The following is a 22,460-nucleotide window of genomic DNA, read 5'->3' on the forward strand; positions in this document are numbered from 1 at the left end:
TTAGGTTACCGCTAGTAACGCACGTGGTTTCGACTCAAAGCTGTGGTGAAAATGTATAATAGGAGAAAAACTAACCTGACTGACACCGTTCAGCTTGCACTAGAAAAACCTTCACAGTAAGACTTTTGTTTGTCCTTAAATCAGTTGGCCACCGGAGCTGGATTATAAGCCACCCCGCACCGGGAGTCGACGGCCCGTTATGCAGGGTTTTGGGCTGGTATGGCACTCTTTCACTCGAATGTGCGAATCACGAAAATGGTATAATTATATAAGAATAAAGCACGTGTTCGTAATCACTTTAGTGCTTCTCTTGTATTGTCGGGGGGCAAAGCCCGAGTTAACACACCGTCCGGATGGCGTCGACCGCACTTTTGATCCACAGGCACTCTTCTTGTGCAACAACTTGCGTGCAAGTAAAACGCGCGGAGCTAGTCAGCTGACTAGCTCCGCGCGTTTTACTTGCACGCAAGTTGTTGCACAAGAAGAGTGCCTGTGGATCCGAACCGAACCGAACTCGGCACTGCAACTTCTTGCCGGTTTCGTACAGGTTCGACAGCGCCATAGTAAACTCATCCTTAGCATTCAGTTTGAGATAGTTCTTGTACAGCAAAAGCGCTGTCCAGGCATCCTCAACGGAATCGTGTGTCTCGGATTGGATCTTGATCCCGAGGAATTGTCATGCCAAGAAGCGAAGCGATACCATGCGATGATGGGGAGATGAAACAGGTAAACCGTGTCCACGACTTGCTCCGGCGGAACAATCATATTGATCAAGCGAAAATCGTTCTTGAGTGCATGTCCATCGAAGATGACACCACTGTTCACCAGATAGCGTATTTTTTGGTAGGACTTTTTCAGCGTCTTCAGTCTCTTGTTGCTAAAGTTAACATCCAGATCGACTGGTTTGATTCCGGAGAATTTTGTCAAATAATCGACAACCTGACCTGAGTGGAGATGTAATCATCGACGAAGGGAACTCCTTCATCTTTACTTTGCCCGCGGATACACGTGATAAAGCAGTTTTCAACTATCCAATTTCCAAATTCTCCTTCTCATCCAAAATCATTCAGAAGTCTAGCGGGAACCATGAGTATTGCTGTCCTCAATTAGACGCATTCGAGTTGAACGACGGTGGCGGTAATCTGTAATAACAGCGTAAAATATTGTAGGACCAGTGGAAACAGTATTCAGGTTCAAGGACAGTTCGAGGTAAATAACATTGTTGTTCGTGTGGCTTACTCGTTTCCTAATCAGTGTTTTTTGTGCTTAAAATCCCCGTTTTCTACATTCAACATTTAAATCCCGCTCATCGATCATCGCTTCGCTCATCATACCTGGAGTACACCTATTCCGAGCCGCAACTTTAACGATTTTGCCGAATTTAGTTTCTCTGTAACCATTACAATGGATGCTGCGTCGTTCTGTTGTGCCTGCACTCGTGTAATTGAAACAGTGGAAGAAAGCGTTTGCAGTGGATTCTGTAAGTCGTCTTTCCACCTAAAGTGCATGAAACAATATGCCGCCATATTTGATCGCCAAATGCGCTAATCTATTCTGGATGTGTAACTCTTGTACTAAATGGATGGCTAATGCTACTTTTCGTCAAACGATTTCATCCACCAACAATGCCATGGAGGCCATTAGTGCTGAACAAAACAAAACACTAATGGAGCTAAGACATGAGATGGAACAAAACAGCGCAAAAATCAACAAAATTTTGCAACACATTCCAAGTGTACTTCAAGATCGAGCTGGCCGAAAGGATAGTACTTCCAGTAAGACACAAAAACGTCCCAGGATTGATGGCGATTCTGATCAGACTGTCGCTCAACAACAACGAATCTAATGAGCTATGTGTCAACGCTGATTGATAAATTAGAAAAACGACAACAAATTGATGCAGTGTATGTAGCTTTCTCCAACGCTTTCGATCGCCTTTCTCATCAGCTAGCTGTTGAAAAGTTGATGCGAATTGGATTTCCGGACTGGCTGACCAATTTTTTTTTTTATTTCGTTTATTTGACACGGATGGCTGACCAATTGGATCTTCTCGTACCTTACAAACCGCAGTGCATCTCTGCGACTTGGAACTGTAGATTGTTGTGCACTTCAGATGGACATAGATAGGATCATGAGTTGGTGTGATAGAAACGGAATGACTATAAACATTCAGAAATGCAACATAATCACATTCACACGAATACACTCGCCAATTACGTTTGAGTATGCAGTGAGCGCTGCACCAGTAGAACGAGTTTCATCAATTAAGGACCTTGGTGTTATACTTGACCATAAGCTACGTTTCATCGAACACTCCAATGCAGTAACTGCTAAAGCCTATGCAGTACTAGAACTAATCAAACGAAACACCCAAGATTTTAACGACGTCTACTGCCTGAAGGCACTGTACATCAGTCTGGTACGCAGCATTCTAGAGTATGGAGTTATCGTTTGGGCTCCGTATCACACCGTACACATTAATCGCATAGAACGGGTGCAAAAGAGCTTTGCCCGGTATGCTCTTCGACAGCTTCCCTGGCGAAATTGATTTGAACTACCACCGTAGTAAGAGCATCGTTGTGCTCTTATCAACCTGCCTACGCTACGAAACAAGTGAGTTTTTCTGCAGCGACTTTTTGTGTTCGATCTTCTCGCTGACAACATTGACTGCCCTCTGCTTCTCGTTAAGCTGGACTTCAATGTTCCTGGTAGGTCTCTGTGGAGAATGGACTTCTTTCGGCGCTCTACTCATCGCACGCAGTACGGCCAGAATGACCCGGTAGATGTTTGCTGTCAGCTCTTCAATAGCGTTTTTCATCATTTTGACTTTAATTTAAGTAGAGAAATGTTCAAATTGAAAATAGGTTTAAGTTAGTATAATATTTCAGTCTGTACGAAAATTATTAATTCGAAGACAATATATCAAAAATTAAATCTCACCTCGGATGGAAAAAGTGACAATCTATCCGAGAGCACGACACATTTTCCCATTACACTGAACAAAAATTGTTGCGATATAGCATATGATTTGTCATTTGAACGACATAAAAACTCAATGTTGACGATTTCGAATGGCAATCATCCAAAAAATGGTGGATTCAAGATCGAATGACTTCATGTCTGTATTGGAATGAACAGTCTGTGATATTCGAAGGATAGACATAACGCCATATGAATTATTTGCACCCAAAAAAGTAAACGATGGTGCTTATTATTATCATCTCAACTAACAGTAGTTGATCATTCGTGTTTCATCTGTTTCCAGTGTTTGGGCTGGCTCGAATGACAGTCATTTGAAGCGCTTCATGCGTTTGCGAGATAAGTTTTTTCATTATTTCTGTGCAGTCGCAAAAAGTCAGTTCGCGAAATCAAAACGTGAAAAAACTGCTGCTTGTCATCTTCAAGACTAACGTACCCTAGAAAAATTGCTTTGGAGCTGATTTCCTGGTATTGGGAGAGAAACTAGCGTCCGGATCAAAGGATTTATTTGCATATTTTGGAGCAATGTCACTGACATGGTGTCTTTCAACATACAGGGAATAGCCGTTATTTAGTGCAAATAACTGGTCAAAGCCATAGTATGCAAGGCAAAGAGGGAGTACTGGAAAGGGAGTGAAATATACAATAGGTAAAATGTTTCGTAAGTTTGTGCACAGCTAGTTTCACGATCATATTTTTTAGGATGGATGCCAAATAGCTGTCAATTGATGACTATGTTGATCGGAACTATTATTCTGGTGAAATGGTGGCACTAACGATTCAATATCGTACGGGAATCACAGCCCTAGGAACCACGAGTCCCGAGAGATTGTAGTTACAGGTATTCCTATCCCAAGGTTTGGAAAATTTCCACGCGACCGGCACTAGGTGATGGCCAAATCTACTGGTTTCACATAGCCGTCTTAGTCCCTGAATCAGATTCGAGAGCTAGACGGATCGCATGATATGCAACATGAGAAGCCAATGTTCGATCTGCTTTGGTTCTATCCCGATGACCATGGCGGCTGAACTACATTGCCCCACAATGCTGATTACCTTTGGAAATGTACAATCAATTAAACAATCTGACGCAGGTATTTCAGTTTTATTATGGAAGGGTTCAATTTATAGCATTAAGCACTATTTACACTTATCCGATCCGTTTCAGTTCCGTGCACGGACACCAATATTCTTTCATACAAATCAAAAGCGAGCATTCACACTTGTCCGGCACGGCACCGTCCCGGACAAGTGTGCTCACATTTGAAGCGTGTAAAATAATATTGGCATTCGTGCACGGTACTGAACCGTTGCCAAAGCGGATCGGAAAGGTGTTACTTTGACTTTATCGTTATGTTGTTACAATATTCTCTGCACAAAAGTACACTAAAAAAATCGAAACGATAATTCTATTTGTTTCAAACCGCTTAAAAATCATATGAAGAAGAAATGCTATTGTTATCGAGCGCACACATACCTTTTATGTGTCAATTGTATAAACTATGTATGCACACACATAAGTTATATGTGCATATTGTTATAGAATGGGGTTTTATGTGCCTAATAATTATGAAATGTGAATGTAAGATTAATATTTATTGTAAATACACACATTAGGTTTATGTGCCAGTAAATAGTGTCGTAAACGTATGCTTCCGCAATAGTGCAAAAATCTATAAACCAATAGGCATAACGTTTACTTTTTTGAGTGTACTATGATTGTGGTTAATATACAGGTGGCATTCATGACACACGCCTGTTTACGAATATTTTGACGCATGAGAATTTTTTCAAAAAGACATCTGCAATGAGTTACTCTCTTTGTTTACTTTCTCTTTCGATTTTTACGGTGTCACTATAACGCTTTTCACTTATTTTACAGTACAGATCGAAAGACGGTGGTTTTAAGTAGCATATTATGACCAGACTTGAGGGATAAATGTTAAAGTGACCGAATTATTAACAGAAGAGAAAGTAAACAAAGAGAGTAACTCATTGCAGATATGACTTTTTGAAAAAACGCTCAAGAATTGCGTCCCACTATTCACCAACTTGTGGTAAAAGTGATTTATTTCCTCTTTTCAGAAAACACCAGCACCGCACAAACGTAAGAGATTCTGTGATGGACCAACGTTGCCGCAAGAGAACACTGGTAGCAATAGGTTTGTTCCAGTACCAGGAGAAACTGGAAGTACTCCGGAGAAAACAGGGAGAAAATCGTTCCTGTATTATCTTCTTTTCTTTTCCTTCTTTTGGTAGCAAATCGGAGTGAAAAGGAGCAAGAATGTTTTGTTCCGGAGCAACAGGGAGTGACTTCCGTGTACTGGAACAAACCTAATCATTGTTAGCAGAAAGGAAACCACTCTTTTGCGCTCAAGCAAGAAACCAAGTCACCCAGCAATTTTTAAGTTTACCGTAAAACTTGAAGGCACTGAGCTAGATCAGCAACCTCCCGGTGCGATTGTTAAAAGTCGATCAACGATCCAGTAGAATTACGCACTAGGCAAGAGAATATGTCCGGAATTACAAATTCTGACTCATCAGAAAAATATCTTTAAAAAAGCACTAGCTCGGAAACGGTATCAATCGAAACTATGAAAAGTTTCGACTGACTCCGACGCAAATTCCGGAAACTTTTCTTCGTTGATTGCGCGAATATTATATTCTGGTACTGCTGGGTAAATTTCACATTGAAGAATAATTCCGTTGCTAGCTGCCATGATTCAGCATCGAGAGATAGAACCTATAGTCGAGATCGAACCAAGAGAGCAAGGCAAACCGTTGTCACTAAACGCCCTAGCACTAAACTAAAACAAGTTATATTACACATAAGACATAACTTTCTCCGCTGAAGGAAGGCAACAAATTTTTACCGTTAAATTTGAATACTGCGTAATTGTCTCTCTTCGTTTACTTTCGTAGTCACCGATGTTACGTAACATGTTTTAACTGAAGAATTTTTTTTGAAGACTCACGTACCGGGGGAGTAGCGATAAAAAAAGTTGTGGTTCAGCCGGAAATGAACTGGATTTCTGGCTGGTTCCAGTTCGTATTCTGGCTCCAGTAACACAACCGATTCTAATTAGCCACTGAAGTCGGAATACGAACTGGAACCAGCCAGAATTCCGGTTCATTTCCGGCTGAGCTTAACTGGGTGCTAAAGCTGTAAGATTGTCATGATGACATTCACACAGAAAAAAAATGTTGGTAAAAATAAGAGTTTTTCACTCTTAGCAAAAAAGAACCAACGCATACTCTTAGTTTGAAAATAAAACTTTTATTTTGAATACTATTCTTCATTAGCTTAAAAGGAAAACTTTTATTTTGATTATTATTCTTGATTAATTTAAAAGTTTTACTTTCAACCTGATAGTAGGCGTTAGTTGTTTTTTGCTAAGAGCGGAACACTCTTACTTTTACCAATATTTTTTTTCTGTGTGTTGGTAACGAAACTATATTAAGCAAAGTGTCAAAAGTTTGAATTCAATGTGAGGTTTTTTTTATACAACGGTAGCATGTTACAAGCATTTGGATTGTGTTTTGATGTTTTTAGAATATATTATTTTGATCAATAGTTTTTAAGAAACCAATAACAATAAATTACGTTTGCAAAATGCAATAAACTGTTTCAATAATAATTATATACACTGAACAAAAATGATTGCAATATAGCGTATGATTTATCATATGAACGGCCTAAAAACTCGATGTTGACGATTTCGAATGGCAATCATTCAAAAAATAGTGAATTCAAGATCGAATGACTTCATATTTGAATTGGAATGAACAGGTTGTCGATTTTCAAATGATAAACTTAACTATAAAGGAATTGATTGCACTCGAAAAAGTAAACGAAGGCGTTGATAATCATCATTCCAAATCACAGCAGTTCATCATTCGTAATTTATCTGTTTTCAGTGCTCGGGCTGAACCAAATGACAATCATTTGATGCGCGCAATGCGATTGGGAGAAGTTTTTCTTAGTTTTTTTCTCTTTACTAGTAACAGCATTTACTAAAACCACATCCGTTCACGAGAGCAAAAAAATATTAGTAATTTTATTAGTGTTAACGATAACCTGGTAGTGAAAACTGTTTTTCAGGTCAAGAAAAATAACAAATATTGTTAATAGTGTTTACTGGAAAAATACATCCAGTTCAAACGATTTATTTGTGCCCATTTTCGGACAATATCACTGGCATGGGGGTCTTGAGAGCATACAGGAAATCATCCGCGACGGTCTTGGAACTGCAAAAAGCAAACAACTGTGAAAGACGAGGCGAACGAAGTATTGGATAAGGTGTCAAAAAGACAAGAGGTAAAATGTTTGGCAAAGGTTTGTACACGGTCAGTTTCACGATCTGGTTAATCATTTTAGAATATGACAGCGTTCATCGGATGCCAACTCTCTGTTAATTGGTGCCTACATCAATTGTGACGCCGAAATGGCCATTAAGTTTTGATATCCCAGTAAGAGCACAATGGATATCATTGGGAACTACTGGTTCCGAAATATTACGGAGGTATATGGCTTCCACAACGAGTAGTTACGTGTGGCAACCCAAAAGTCTGGAAAATTTTCACGGGCCTGCTCGATTCATGTTTTCAAGGCGGTGTCAGTCCCGCAATCAACACACTGAATTTTTGCACATTCGGGAGTTGCAGGATATGCCACATGCCACATGAGGAACCGATATGCGATCGGATTTGGTTCTATCCCGATGACCGCGCCGGCTGGACTGTTGCCGCCGCTACATACGGAACGTGCCATATGCCATATATATTTAACCCAATATATTCCGAATCACTGTCGCGAGGAGAGGGATTTAAGAAGTATAGCTCCCATGCCTCCGCATAGCTCAATGTGGTCCTGATGTTCGTGTGCCAACAAAGTAAAAGATCGTGGCATGTTCGGTGATAATAGTGAGAAAAAGAAATTGCACATGTCCCTCGAACAATAAACTAATAATGTTCAAAGACAATCCAAAATTTAGTAAAATTACACACTATACAAGACGTCCGGATTTCCAAACAAGATGTGATTGGATATTTGAAAACAGCGCATTCCCGTGGAGACAATTTTGAATAAACTTTTAGCAACTGGCGTCTCCTGCACCACGACATATAAGTTCTTGACTTTGAAAAGCTCCGATGAATTCGAAACCAATGAAACCCTGGCCGAAGAAGTTGGTAGACCAGTGGACAAATTATACCTACAGCTATGACTCGCTAGATGTGGCCAACTTTGTATCTATTGTTCGTGAATGGAAGCAGACATGCTCCGCTAGCATATTTCCTCTATTCAAAGAGCTTGGCGTAATAGGTTCTCCGAAACGAATGTGACTAAAACGTAGTATTGATCCAATCGAACAGCAATTTTCAAATATCAGCGGCTCGTATCAATTTGTCCATTTTTACAGAAAAAGTAACAAACCGTTGAGTTCCTATATATTAATCAACTTACAAACGACAATGTCCTGGATTTATTTAAGCTTGAAAAGACGGATGTTTTTCTTATATACGATGGTATCAAATACGACATCATCGCACAGCCAAATAGTTTTAGGTGTACCTATGAATTGCCGTCTCTTATTACCAAGAGTAATTTTCAAAAAAACTACTTGGTTGGAAATGAAGTAAATCCAAACTACGCTAAATCTCGACTGACTGGATGCATCCTACGGGTAGCATCTTTTTAAATTCTCTTTGAATGTGAAGATATATCCTTGTACGATTTCGACAAGCTAGGATCTGTGATAATTATATGGAGTATCATTGATCAATATTAATGTTTCAAAGGTTTTCTTCCATTTAATGCCACTATGTTTAATAGTGGAGTTAAATGGAAGAAAACCTTTGAAACATTACGTACATTCCACTAAGACCTCCGTTCGCGTATATATTGTGATCAATATTGTTTCTCTTTGTTCAAAGCCGTCCATCAGGATTCTTCTATTACCACGCATCTCAATAAAATAGAGCAAATCGGATGCCGCAAACTTCCGTAACTTCTTTCCGTAATATCCTAAGAGGAGAACAAACGAACTATACTGAAGGGAACAACGGAACCGGTTACCACCTCAGACTATTTACTATTTAAACAGATTTGAACTAAAAATGTTGTATTTGTATACCATATCTAGCCAAACATTTGAAAAGAACCCATCTGTCAAACGTAAAAATAGAGGAAATTATAAAAGGAGTTTTGAATTTCTTTCAAATTCATTATAATCTTATTTAAAAAATTGTTACTATTTTATTTCGTTTGATTGCGTTAGATATATCTTACATTTGATTAATAACCGACAACAAATAAGTGTAGCATGGGATTTAACTTTAATAAATGTAATAGAATCGCATTCAAATGAATAGCTAAAGGCCAGTCAGCAGCTGACTTCATTCAGTAACATAAATTATGCTAAAGCTACAAGGTGCAGTGTCGCGACTCGATTCATTATGATTGGCAACTATACTAAGCAAAATTTGGAATGCAAAAACCATCTTTTTATAGTGCGGTAGTAAGTTTTAAGCATTTGATTTGTGTTTATGGATACGAATTTGTAAAATCTAGGCAGCGATAATATGTGAGTCCTACTTAAGCGGAATTGTTTAAATACAAACTCACCGAAAAGCAGCTATTAGATACTATTTAGAAATGTTTTCAACAGTTTATTATAATAGCCAATAGTTCTTAAATAAATCAATTCTCGACAAACATATGATTACGGCCTAAAAGCCAACTGTCACAATCCACTTTAAATGGAAATTCCGGACAAACCGTTACACACCAATCACAGATGTTGGTAGTAAACGAAAGAGAAAAGTTTTCTCTTTCATAAACTGTTGTGAACTGTGTTCGACCAGTAACGGTTTGTCTGGAATTTCCATTCAAAGTGGATTTTGACAGTTGGCTTTTAGGCCGTCATCATATGTTTGTCGAGAATTAAAATAATATTCGTTTGCATCAATTTCATCACGAAGTATATAAAAACAAATTCCTTTGAACTGATGGTCTACCTAAAACCAAAAAACTATCGATTTGCTGTTCGAGCAACTTTCATTCAATTTTTTGATGACATGCATGCGAAAAAATATTTGGAGTAGTTCGATTTTCTTATTTGCTATATAAATTAAACATGAGACTATCTGATCGAATGTGACGTTTTAGTTGTTGAAAAATAAATGATCACATTTCAAAACAGAATGATTGCTATTTCGAATTTTACAACTTTTGCTTTTATCTTTTGTATGCCTATCATTTGATGTTTGCATACAAAGACGAAAAGTTGATTGCAACAAAAATCAAATGGCAGTCATCCAAAACACAACTGCCAATTGTTAAAGGGCCAGGTCAACAAGAATATCATTCGATTTAACGCTACGGTTTTGGTACAGTGTACGTACAACCAATTCCTTGATTTGAACTGATCTTCTGCTTAAAACCAAATATATATCGTCTTGTTCTTTGAGCAACTTTCATTCAACTTTTCGATGATATTTATGCTAAGAAATAATGGAAGTATTTCGATTTTCTGATTTGGTATATACGCTGAATATGGGGATGTCTTATCAATTTCGACGTTTTAGTTATTGTAAAGTTAATGTTAACATTTCAATCTTGATCGGTTGTTGCTTTGCAATGCGAAACTTTTGCTTCTATTTTCTGAATGTCTATCATTTGATACTTGCATACAGGGGTGGAAAGTAACTTGCAACAAAAATCAAAAGGCTGTCATCCAAAACACAACTGACAAATGTTAAAGGGCCGGGTCATATTGAATATCATTCGGAATAACGCTTCAGTTTTGGTACAGTGTACCTACGTTTGCACCATTCCGCGCATCCCTTTCACTAGACACTTGGGCAGAGGGTCGCGGCATTTGTTTCTTTAGATAGGGTAAACAGGTCTAATACGCCCTCCTTAAGCAAAAATAGCTATATTTCACCATTCGACGCTATGATCTTCTCATTAACTACTCTAATTTATTGTTAAATTAGTTAGAAATTAGTACCCGTTTCATTTTTTATTAAAAACATCCTGATACAAGTACAATTAAACATTTTTCAAAGATGCCTAAATTCTAGTTTTTTTCTTTCACCCAGGGCAAAATGCCCCCGGGGAAAGTGTAATATACCCCACAACAAGAGGACGCTATGTCCCACAGCAATCGGTGAGTATGCCCCACAACAATGGGTGGGGCGTTTTGGCCGGTGATGAGCTGTTGTGAATACATGAATAATTCTACACACACACACACACACACACACACACACACACACACACACATAGTTTTAAGCCAAGCTATAAACTAAGATAGTGACTATAACATTCTAGTAAGCTACTTGAAATAGTTCTATCGAATCCGACTATTTCTAATTGGTTGTAATGTTTTGGGAAAAAGTGGAAGCTTACATAAAAGTAGCTCTTTTGAAACTTTTGTGTATATTGTTGGTTTGCAACATATTAAAAATACCAAACTAACTAGTACTAGTACGTTGATTTCATGAAACGATACTGTTATCAGTCTTTTTACTTTTTAGATAATTCAGGAATCCTGGGAATCGAATAGGGGCATTTAGCCTCGGTGGGTCGTATTATACCCTTTTACCCCTACTACTTTACTTTCTTTAGATACTACTTTTTTATTTCGATTATAGAGGTTTTAACCTTAAGGTCATTCGCCTCTTCGGTTTAGAAAAATCTCTTATGAAAAATTTCTAACCCTATGAGCGGGGTCGGGACTCGAACCCAGGTGCGCTGCGTACAAGGCAATCGATTTACCAACTACGCTACGCCCACCCCTAGATACTACTTATTGCACTTCTCACACCAGGCCGGTGTAATTTTTTTAACAGAAATATTTCTCTAAATTGACGCAAATGTTCCGTCGACATGTCGGTGGTTGGTGTTGGTAGGATACAGGAGATTGCACACTAGAAGGATATTATTTTTGACACTTTCGGTGTTGCATTTCAGGAAACGTTTTTGTTAAGTGCCGAACAGGCGACTAATTTCCGTTTCATCCTTGTTACTACGAGTAGGTTGTGCTTCTTTTGCCATCTCAGTATAGATATCAGTTGCGGCTGCCAACGTCGGATAGTAATCTAACGAGAAGAGATTATATTGTGCGAGAAGAGATTATTTAAAGAAACCATCCAACTTACCACTACTGGCCACTAAGAATCGAAACTTTACATTGTTAGCATCATACTGCTGAACTTCGCTGTCCAAGCATTCCTGATGATCTTCCAGGTATTGCATGTGCATCTCCGCCCCCGAAACAAACGGTCGGGGTGAAACGGACAGTTAAATTCTTCGCATACCACTAACCGTATCGTGAGGGATCAAACTTCCCTTCGTAGTGCATCTGTTCAAGCGATCGTATGTGCTTGAGTTATTTTGGTGTGTAAAACTCGTAGGCGACTGTGTCATACAGGATTCAATAGAAAATGTTCGACTTTTTTCCTTTGCTGAAAACTATATTAAAATCCGAGGTTTTATTAGACATGGACAAATACCTGACTAACTGATTTAAAAATAATCTTTCAGAAGATTCTTTTCTTTGCTGTATTCGAATTAACATGTCAAAGGGTATTCTAGTTCACTCCGATATATCGGACATTACCTATTCATTTTTTTGTTCAGAAAAAAACATGGTACGTAGTATAAGGCTCTCGCCTCGGAAGGTGCAAAATCCCAGATGGGGGTCTTGCCTAAGCTCCGACTCCTGGTATGGGAGTCCTGGAGTGGGCACTCAAGGCCTCTTTAGTTCCGAGTCCCAGGGCGTTGTGGAAGTAGGGGAGCTTTCGGATGTGTGGCGGTCCTAAAGAAAATAACACACTTCCTACCTTACGTACAAATTTATTCCGGTTCGGGTGCGGTGGTGACAATGGCGTGAGTCTTCGATGGCGGCGAGCAGCGGGCGACGATGATCAGGGATGACACGTGCGGCAGGCAGGTAAGTTGAGCTGTTTTGTGGGCTACGAGGCCGGGAGAGCTACTACATTCACTGTATCCGGGACCACGAGAAACGGGTGGTTCTGCATTTGGGCGCGCAGGCCTTGTCGTCCTTGGCGTTTAGCAGGCGAAAGTGCCGGAATGCACGAGGCAATCGTGTCCTGCGACGGGGTCCTTGACGGTGAGCCGTTACTTTTAGTTTTAGGAAAACGGCGACCCAATTTGGGAAAAGGACGTGGCAGTAACTGTCTAGCTAATAATGTTCGTTTAAACTTTTTCCACAAGGGCCGTAGCGATGGCACCTCGAACACGTCTTACACTTTCTATCGTCCAAGTCCAACTCTCTAATAGCCTTCCCTTATCGTAGCCTTCTAACCAACTCCAACTCCCGCTCACTATCTCTCTCGCTCTCACTCTTTCCGTTTCATTTTCCGCGTCAATCCACTGCATTTTTCACCCAAACTCTGCGTTCTAATCCACATATCTTCTTTACCGACCGCCCACTTTAAATTCACCGTTGCTCCTACACTAATTGATTATAATTTATCCCTACGGTTCACACATCTTTAAGAAAACTAAGTTGTGTTACGGTAACACTCCCCCTCTGGTCAGCGAAAAAAATGAATGATACATAATTCGTTTTTTTTATACACAAATACCTTATATTGAAATAACAAGAAAAATAAACCATTGATAATCACACATAGAAGAATAGGTGGCCACCATAATATACCAAAAACACTTACACTAATATAAATAAACGTTTGGCTATTCTTACATCGATCATCGGGTGCATTCCTAGTCTTATTTACTACGGTCAAAATTCTCGATCAGCTTAGGCACCAGAGACAGTGCTAAATTGTATTGAGTAGCGCAGACGGATTACGCAACAACGATTATGTATATGCCTTCTACACCACATTTGTTAATCTTTTCACGGAAAGGGTACGGAACCGACGCGCCGCGAGTAATTTGGATTCATATTACGACGTCTAAGGTTCACGTAAGACTAAGGATGAAAGCCAGATTCGTATCTTACAACACGTCGGGTGAAATCGTCACGATGATCGATCGAACGAGACAAGGATCACAGATTAGGTGATAAGAGCTCTCGCTTCGAACCTCGTAGGATTATAATAGGGGTTTGAATACTTTTACATGTCACTGTTAATTAAATAAATTTCCCATGGGATCGGGTTTTCGTGCAGTTAGCCAAGGGCAATACTAATTTCACTTACACAGCTTTGTATAAGTTGAAATCTTATCCGGATATCAGTAGTCGTTTAACTCTGAACCTATGAAGGTCAGAATCCGCGCGTGATTTCGAGAGGATTTCCAGGGCCATGATTCGCAGACGTCTCCGCGATTTGGAGCTAGGATATCCAATACAACGTTCATCTCCACGTATAGACCAGCTTTACCGCCATGAATGATCTCCCAGTCACCGTTCTGGATAGGGAATTAGATGCTACTTTTGGCTAAGTTGTGGCCTTTTATCACCAAGGAGTGTTGAAGGTCATGAGGTAATTATCACTATTGTTGGTCGAAAACATGAACAATAGCAATCTGCTACACGATGATCTTCTCTTGTTCTATATTGTTAGTTTCATTTTAGGTTTGGTCTACCCGGTTTTCAGCAAATTTGCTGGCCAGACACCAATATTGCGGCCATTAGAATCAGTTAATTCGTACGAAGATGACCCGTGCTTGGCCACAACAGTGCAAGGTAAATATTGAGCTCCGAGTTTGGCGTTATAGAACTCGCTTGCGTTTGACTGCTTCGTATTTCTTCTATAAACTGTTTCGCCTATCTTGAAAGGTTCGGCTGGTTTACGGGTTCTTAAGTTGTAGGTTTTTGCACATGCAGTGTGTGCCTTTTGGAGGTTATTTTTAACAATGAAATATAACAGAGGAGAATCTTCGCGAATTCGCGTTAACCGGGTTTCTAGTGAGGTTTCCTCTTCGTCAACTAACCGTGAGTGATCGGTTCCCTTCAAGATGACCTCTTCACCTTTCGCCACCCGGAACGGGCTGTAACCAGAGGAAGTGTGTATAGTGGAATTGATTATAAGTTCGATCTCAGACAGGCGCGTATCCCACTCGCGCTGATTTCCTCTCGCATACGATCGGATAGCCGTGTTTATAGCGCGATTTACTCGTTCGACTGGGTTCGCTTGCGAATGGTACCGCGAGGTTAGCCAATGTTTAATTTCAAAGCGGTCCAGCAGATTTTTAAAATCTTTGGACGTGAAGGTAGTGGCGTTATCCGATAGAATAATCGCTGGGACGGAGTTCCGGAAAAACCAATGATCGGTTAGTTCGACACACAAAGTTTTTGACGATATTTGGGGAAATGCGCGCAAGTGCACCCATTTGCTGAACAGGTCCATTGTAACCAGGATGAATTGTTTCCCCGCCTTCGAACGCGGTAGGGGACCCATATAGTCTATCGCGATGATTTGCCAAGGACGGGACGGGGAACGTATCTCACCCATTAGAGGTACCGTGGATGTATTGGGAGGTTTGATTTCTTTGCAATCGTTACATTTCTTAACATGGGCCCTGATGTCTCTTACCATGTTGGGCCAATAATATTGCTGACGTACTTTGGCTAGCGTTTTATCAACGCCAATGTGCATGCTATTGTTGTGGTTCGCTATAATAATGTCCTTTCTCGATTCCGGGCTCGGAATAATCTTCCAGTCGAAGCGGTGATCTGCGAGCTCGTCATTGAAGACATACTTTTGCAACAATTTACCCTGGAGTCGGAAATCAGGGTAATCAACCAGAGAATCTTGTACTGACTGCAATAAATCATTATACCAGACCGATTCCGAGTTGGCCGATATCGCCATTACACTTCGCGATAGAGCATCGGGTACGATGTTGTCCCTTCCCCGACGGTGGACGATCGTCATGTTATATTGCTGTAACGATAAACTCCATCGACTAAGGCGAGAGGAAGTTTTCCACTTTGACCTCATGATAAAGGTTAAAGCGGATGAGTCGGTCACTAGCACAAAGTGGCTACCCTCCACGTACCCGCGAAAATGTTCGATCGATTGCAATGCTGCCAGTCCTTCTTTTTCTGTCGCGTGGTATGATCGCTCTGGCGTGGTTAGCTTTCTTGAAAAGTATTCAATGACTCGTTCCTCCCCCTCAATCTTCTGGGTTAGCACACCAGCAATGGCGTAGTCGCTTGCGTCAGTATGTATAGCCAGGTTAGCCAATGTTTAATTTCAAAGCGGTCCAGCAGATTTTTAAAATCTTTGGACGTGAAGGTAGTGGCGTTATCCGATAGAATAATCGCTGGGACGGAGTTCCGGAAAAACCAATGATCGGTTAGTTCGACACACAAAGTTTTTGACGATATTTGGGGAAATGCGCGCAAGTGCACCCATTTGCTGAACAGGTCCATTGTAACCAGGATGAATTGTTTCCCCGCCTTCGAACGCGGTAGGGGACCCATATAGTCTATCGCGATGATTTGCCAAGGACGGGACGGGGAACGTATCTCACCCATTAGAGGTACCGTGGATGTATTGGGAGGTTTGATTTCTTTGCAATCGTTACATTTCTTAACATGGGCCCTGATGTCTCTTACCATGTTGGGCCAATAATATTGCTGACGTACTTTGGCTAGCGTTTTATCAACGCCAATGTGCATGCTATTGTTGTGGTTCGCTATAATAATGTCCTTTCTCGATTCCGGGCTCGGAATAATCTTCCAGTCGAAGCGGTGATCTGCGAGCTCGTCATTGAAGACATACTTTTGCAACAATTTACCCTGGAGTCGGAAATCAGGGTAATCAACCAGAGAATCTTGTACTGACTGCAATAAATCATTATACCAGACCGATTCCGAGTTGGCCGATATCGCCATTACACTTCGCGATAGAGCATCGGGTACGATGTTGTCCCTTCCCCGACGGTGGACGATCGTCATGTTATATTGCTGTAACGATAAACTCCATCGACTAAGGCGAGAGGAAGTTTTCCACTTTGACCTCATGATAAAGGTTAAAGCGGATGAGTCGGTCACTAGCACAAAGTGGCTACCCTCCACGTACCCGCGAAAATGTTCGATCGATTGCAATGCTGCCAGTCCTTCTTTTTCTGTCGCGTGGTATGATCGCTCTGGCGTGGTTAGCTTTCTTGAAAAGTATTCAATGACTCGTTCCTCCCCCTCAATCTTCTGGGTTAGCACACCAGCAATGGCGTAGTCGCTTGCGTCAGTATGTATAATAAACTCACGGTCAAAGTCAGGGCTGGACAATATCGGAGCTGTTATCAGTCTTTCTTTTATTGTTTGAAACGCTTCCTCCGCCTCTACAGTCCATTTCAATGATTTAGACTTCGATTTGAGAAGTTCAGAAAGGGCTGCGGTAGTCTTACTGTAATCCGCGATAAAACGTCGGTAGTAGTTCGACATACCGAGAAAGCGGCGGAGTTTAGTTATAGAGTTAGGACGGTCGTACTCTACGATGGGCCTTACCTTCTCGGGATTAATTCTTAATCCCTGCGAGGAAAGGATATATCCTAGAAAGGGTATTTCGTTCAAGCAAAAATGGGACTTTTCTAATTTAATCGATAAGTTTGCTTCGCGGAGGCGCGTCGCGACTTCATCGAGCAAACGTATGTGCTCCTCAAATGTCTCCGTTACGATGACGATATCGTCTAAGTAAACGAAGACATTTGGTTCTAGTGCCCCGTGCCCCAAGACGCGGTTCATCAAACGGGCTAGCGTCGCCGGGCTATTAATTAAGCCAAAAGGAAGTCGCGTGAATTGGTACATGCCCTTCCCCTGTACGCTAAAAGAACAGTACTTTCTAGACTCCTTCGCCAGTGGAATTTGAAGAAAGGCCTCCGACAGGTCAATCGTCGAAAGAAACCGAGCTCGGGGCAGCCGCCCGAGGATTCGTCCTGGATGAGGCAGGGGGTACGCGTCACGTATCGTTCTCTCGTTCAATTTACGAGCATCTAGGCATAGCCGTATCGCCCCAGACGTTTTCCGAATCGGGACAATGTTGAGCGACCAGTCCGAGTTTGATTCTTCAATTATTCCCCGGTCCAGCAGTCTGTCCAGTTCAGTGAACAATCCTTCCTGAATTTTTGGGGAAATCGGGTACGGATACTGTCGTATCGGCTTAGCAGTTTTAAATGCACCGTCGAGAATAATTTGGTGCTCACAAAGCGGTGTGGTATCTAACCGATCTGCCCGAGCACATTTGAAGTTAGTTTTTATTCGGTTCAAGATTTTTATTTGCTCCTCAGATAAAACTGGTCCAATCGAATCTGGTATAGTATTTAAGCTTCTTGAAGTGGAACAGATAGAAGCAATTGACGGGTACACTCCAAAGGCATTCCAGAAGTCCATGCCACATATACATTCCTTTGTGAGACTAGGCGCCACTAAGGTGGGAATCACTCTCGTTTTGCCGTGGAATGTATATGGGATGAGAACCTCTCCAAGGATTTCCATTGGCGATCCGTCTGCTGTCTGCAGCTCTACCAGTTCCGACGGATTTCGAATGGTTACTCGGTGCAACTGACGGTAAATTTTGGAATTTATGAACGACAAATTACTTCCACAATCTAATAAGGCATTAACTCGTATATCAAAAATTTTAATCTGAACATAAGGTCTATCATCTAGCGTATTATGAAAGGTAATTTTGTGAATTTGGGCTGGAGAGGGTGGTTGGTAATCTCCTTCTTCGTTCAATGCTAATTCGTAAGATTGACTGACCTCAGACCACCATAAAGGGGACCACTCCTCCTCCCGCGCTATAGGAAGCACCTGCGCCTTTAGGCCTTCCTGATCGAGTTTTTTAAGCAATAAGGGCAATTTTCGTTCGTGAAGCCTTTGAAGGCGCACACGCTACAAAGAACTCTTCTCGGAATTGGACAGTCCTTGAGCTTATGGTTCTCCCCACAGTTGAAACACTCGTCGTTAGAAGGGGGAACGTACTTTGAGACCAATCTCAACAAAGGACTTTGTTGGCTAGGACCCGATTCTGGAGATTGCATATTCGTTCTATCTGTTTTATTATTAGTAGATGCATGCTTGTGGTCTGTTTGTGGGGGGTACTTTTGGTATTCTCCCTTCTGACCCTTCCACATTTTGTTCCCTTTTAATGTTTGGGCATTATTGTCATCCGAACGGTTTTTGTTAAAGAAAGTTCGGGCAGAATGACCGGAATTATTACCTGAGTTGATAGCACAGGTCTCGCGTTTGCCCATCCCAAATACTTTTGTAAAAGCTGAAAAGTCGGTGGCGTCTAAATCCTTCCCAATGGCTATCAATTCCCTCACAGTTCGTACGTTCTTACCAACGAGAGCTTTCTTGCCATCATATCGTAAGTTCATCTTCAACACTTCAACCTTTTCTGCATCAGCCATGCCATGATTCATAGCTGAGAACAGTTTTTCCATCTGCAAATAGTATTGCTGGAAGGACTCGCCTTTCTGTTGCCGGGTTTGATAAATTTTGGTACGATGAACTGAGTCTAGGTCTGGATGCCTAAACTCGCTTTTAAGCTCTTGTACCAAATGTGCCCATCCGAGAAGGGAACTTTGATTACGCTGAGACGTATACCAACTTAGCGCCGCTCCCTCGAACAAGTGAACCGCCGAATCGAAGAGATCGGACTCATTGACGTGTTCTGAAATTGCTAGCTGTTGGACGTGATTGAGGAACTCATTGAGGGCCAACCCTTGATCATTTCCCGAGTACTTCTTAATTTTCCACTGTGAAACTGGAATCATTTTTCGTTGCGAAATTTCTTGGGAAATCTGCGAAGGGTGTCTAAAATTACCGTATGCGCGGGGAGTTGCTTGTTGATGCACATAACCAGGATCAAATGGACTAAATTATATTTCATCAATTCTACGATTGAACGAATGATTTTGATTATTGGTGCCAGAAAAAGGATTTGAGTTGCTGGCTGGGATAAAATGTGAAGTAGCTGTATTGGCGGGTGCTGGATATGGTATACCCCTACTAATGGCAGTAGTGGTTATGGTTGAAGATCGAGACACCTTCCGGAAATCATAGCTAGGGGGTACTGGGTTATTATTTGATTGGAAATCGTCCCGAAATAGGAAAGGATTTGTTTCATTCAGACTCTGTACGGTCTTCGTAGGTTGTGGCGGAGTTAATTGTTCTTTCAAATCGGTAATTTGTATAGCCATTGATTGAATGAGTGAATTGATATTGGTCATAACTTGGTGAAAATCCTCTTTTGTAATAAAGCCAGTTTCTGGGTGAGGTTTAGGAATTGTCCCTGTGCAGGTTGTGACTGTCGACGTTACGATAGGAGGTGTGTCTGTGGTTCCTGCGGCTTCATCTAACAAATCTTCTTCGTCAGACCCTTGTTCATCTGATTCGGAAGACCAATTTTCATTGTCCCAAAAATGCTCTGAGAACAGTCCAATCACTTTGTTAAACTCACAATTAGCTTTCTTTTGTACCTCTCCTACTGAATGGTTTTTAATTAGAACTAATCTATGACCCAAATGTAACAACCTTGCCCTACAGAAAAAAGCTTCATCTTTTGGCGATACGGATATAATGCGATCAAGTTCATTGTATAGCAGTCGGCAGATACTAAGATCCACCTCCGGGTCTTGATTATAGTGAATAATAAACTCATGACCTTCCCGCTCGTTTTTCAGAATTCCGTTCAACCGACGACGGCGCCTACACCGAGATTCGTCATTGCTAATACACACGTTTCGGAGTGCTAATTCGTAATCAAGTTCGCCCGCGGTAAGATGATCAACCCGCAGGTTGTGATAGAGTGTCCCGAAATCTGTACCCGAGACTGAACGTGACGGAGGCATTGTAGATGGTTGATACGATCGCGGAGAAGGAATAAATGTGGTTTAGATGGCACTTATTAATCTGTAAGAAAACGATCCGAACATCAAACGTCTCTCTACTCAAAGCACTTCAAGACTGTTCGAGGTTAACTACACTTAATCGAAAATGACTTATAAGCTTTTGATGCACCACTGACCGATCAGAATTTACCACGTGGTTCAACTACTGCGACGGAATTAGTTACAAATGACCACCAATTCTTCGTGTGCGATGTGACCAGAGTGGATTTGAGAGGTTAAAGCTCGAAAACTCCCCCACAACTGATTAAGAAAAAATATTCCATGAATATTTTTTCTCTCCTAGGAACCTTTAATTTACGTTGGGCGCCAGATATAAGGCTCTCGCCTCGGAAGGTGCAAAATCCCAGATGGGGGTCTTGCCTAAGCTCCGACTCCTGGTATGGGAGTCCTGGAGTGGGCACTCAAGGCCTCTTTAGTTCCGAGTCCCAGGGCGTTGTGGAAGTAGGGGAGCTTTCGGATGTGTGGCGGTCCTAAAGAAAATAACACACTTCCTACCTTACGTACAAATTTATTCCGGTTCGGGTGCGGTGGTGACAATGGCGTGAGTCTTCGATGGCGGCGAGCAGCGGGCGACGATGATCAGGGATGACACGTGCGGCAGGCAGGTAAGTTGAGCTGTTTTGTGGGCTACGAGGCCGGGAGAGCTACTACATTCACTGTATCCGGGACCACGAGAAACGGGTGGTTCTGCATTTGGGCGCGCAGGCCTTGTCGTCCTTGGCGTTTAGCAGGCGAAAGTGCCGGAATGCACGAGGCAATCGTGTCCTGCGACGGGGTCCTTGACGGTGAGCCGTTACTTTTAGTTTTAGGAAAACGGCGACCCAATTTGGGAAAAGGACGTGGCAGTAACTGTCTAGCTAATAATGTTCGTTTAAACTTTTTCCACAAGGGCCGTAGCGATGGCACCTCGAACACGTCTTACACTTTCTATCGTCCAAGTCCAACTCTCTAATAGCCTTCCCTTATCGTAGCCTTCTAACCAACTCCAACTCCCGCTCACTCTCTCTCGCTCTCACTCTTTCCGTTTCATTTTCCGCGTCAATCCACTGCATTTTTCACCCAAACTCTGCGTTCTAATCCACATATCTTCTTTACCGACCGCCCACTTTAAATTCACCGTTGCTCCTACACTAATTGATTATAATTTATCCCTACGGTTCACACATCTTTAAGAAAACTAAGTTGTGTTACGGTAACAGTAGTTATATCTAACTCTCCCTCTCCCATACGTCGCAGAACGTCACATTTTGTAAACTACTCCCCCCCCCCCCACTCTCCCCCAATCCAGCTTTAACGATGACATAATTTATATATGAAACCTTAGCTGATAGCGGCAATATACACAACATATGCAGTAGCCGAAGTAACGCAGAAGTGTTTCCTTCTGAAATATCTAGCAAAAAAAATTCGTTCGACTAGGATATACAAATCGAACGGCCCCACATTGAATGCAGTGTTAGCGAATGCTTGCGTAAGAAAATTGTCAGATCATCCGCGAAAATTTAAATAAAAAATCTGTGCCTCCCGTCGCACCTCTCGTGCGGTAATAGGAAGAATTTTTAGAGCGCGGAACCACTTTTTTCAGTCACGATTGCAAACTAAAAGCTACACGTATAAA

The 22,460-nt window shown here is 41.5% G+C and overlaps 1 long non-coding RNA gene across 5 annotated transcripts; it reads left to right on the top strand.

The window, feature by feature from the left end:
• The first annotated feature begins 2,999 nt into the window (after positions 1-2,999).
• LOC131694587 (uncharacterized) lies at positions 3,000-6,529 on the top strand. Of its 5 annotated transcripts, none has more exons than XR_009306529.1 (3): positions 3,007-3,194; positions 3,266-3,628; positions 3,682-3,820. It is a non-coding gene; the product is annotated as an uncharacterized LOC131694587 (long non-coding RNA). The 5 variants fall into 5 exon arrangements; XR_009306527.1 differs by adding an exon at positions 4,862-5,019 and having other exon boundaries at positions 3,012-3,628; positions 3,682-4,073; XR_009306528.1 differs by adding an exon at positions 5,065-6,529 and having other exon boundaries at positions 3,013-3,628; positions 3,682-4,073.
• The last annotated feature ends 15,931 nt before the right edge of the window (positions 6,530-22,460 follow it).

The sequence above is a fragment of the Topomyia yanbarensis genome, unplaced genomic scaffold (assembly GCF_030247195.1).
Source record: "Topomyia yanbarensis strain Yona2022 unplaced genomic scaffold, ASM3024719v1 HiC_scaffold_101, whole genome shotgun sequence".
NCBI lineage: Eukaryota > Metazoa > Arthropoda > Insecta > Diptera > Culicidae > Topomyia > Topomyia yanbarensis.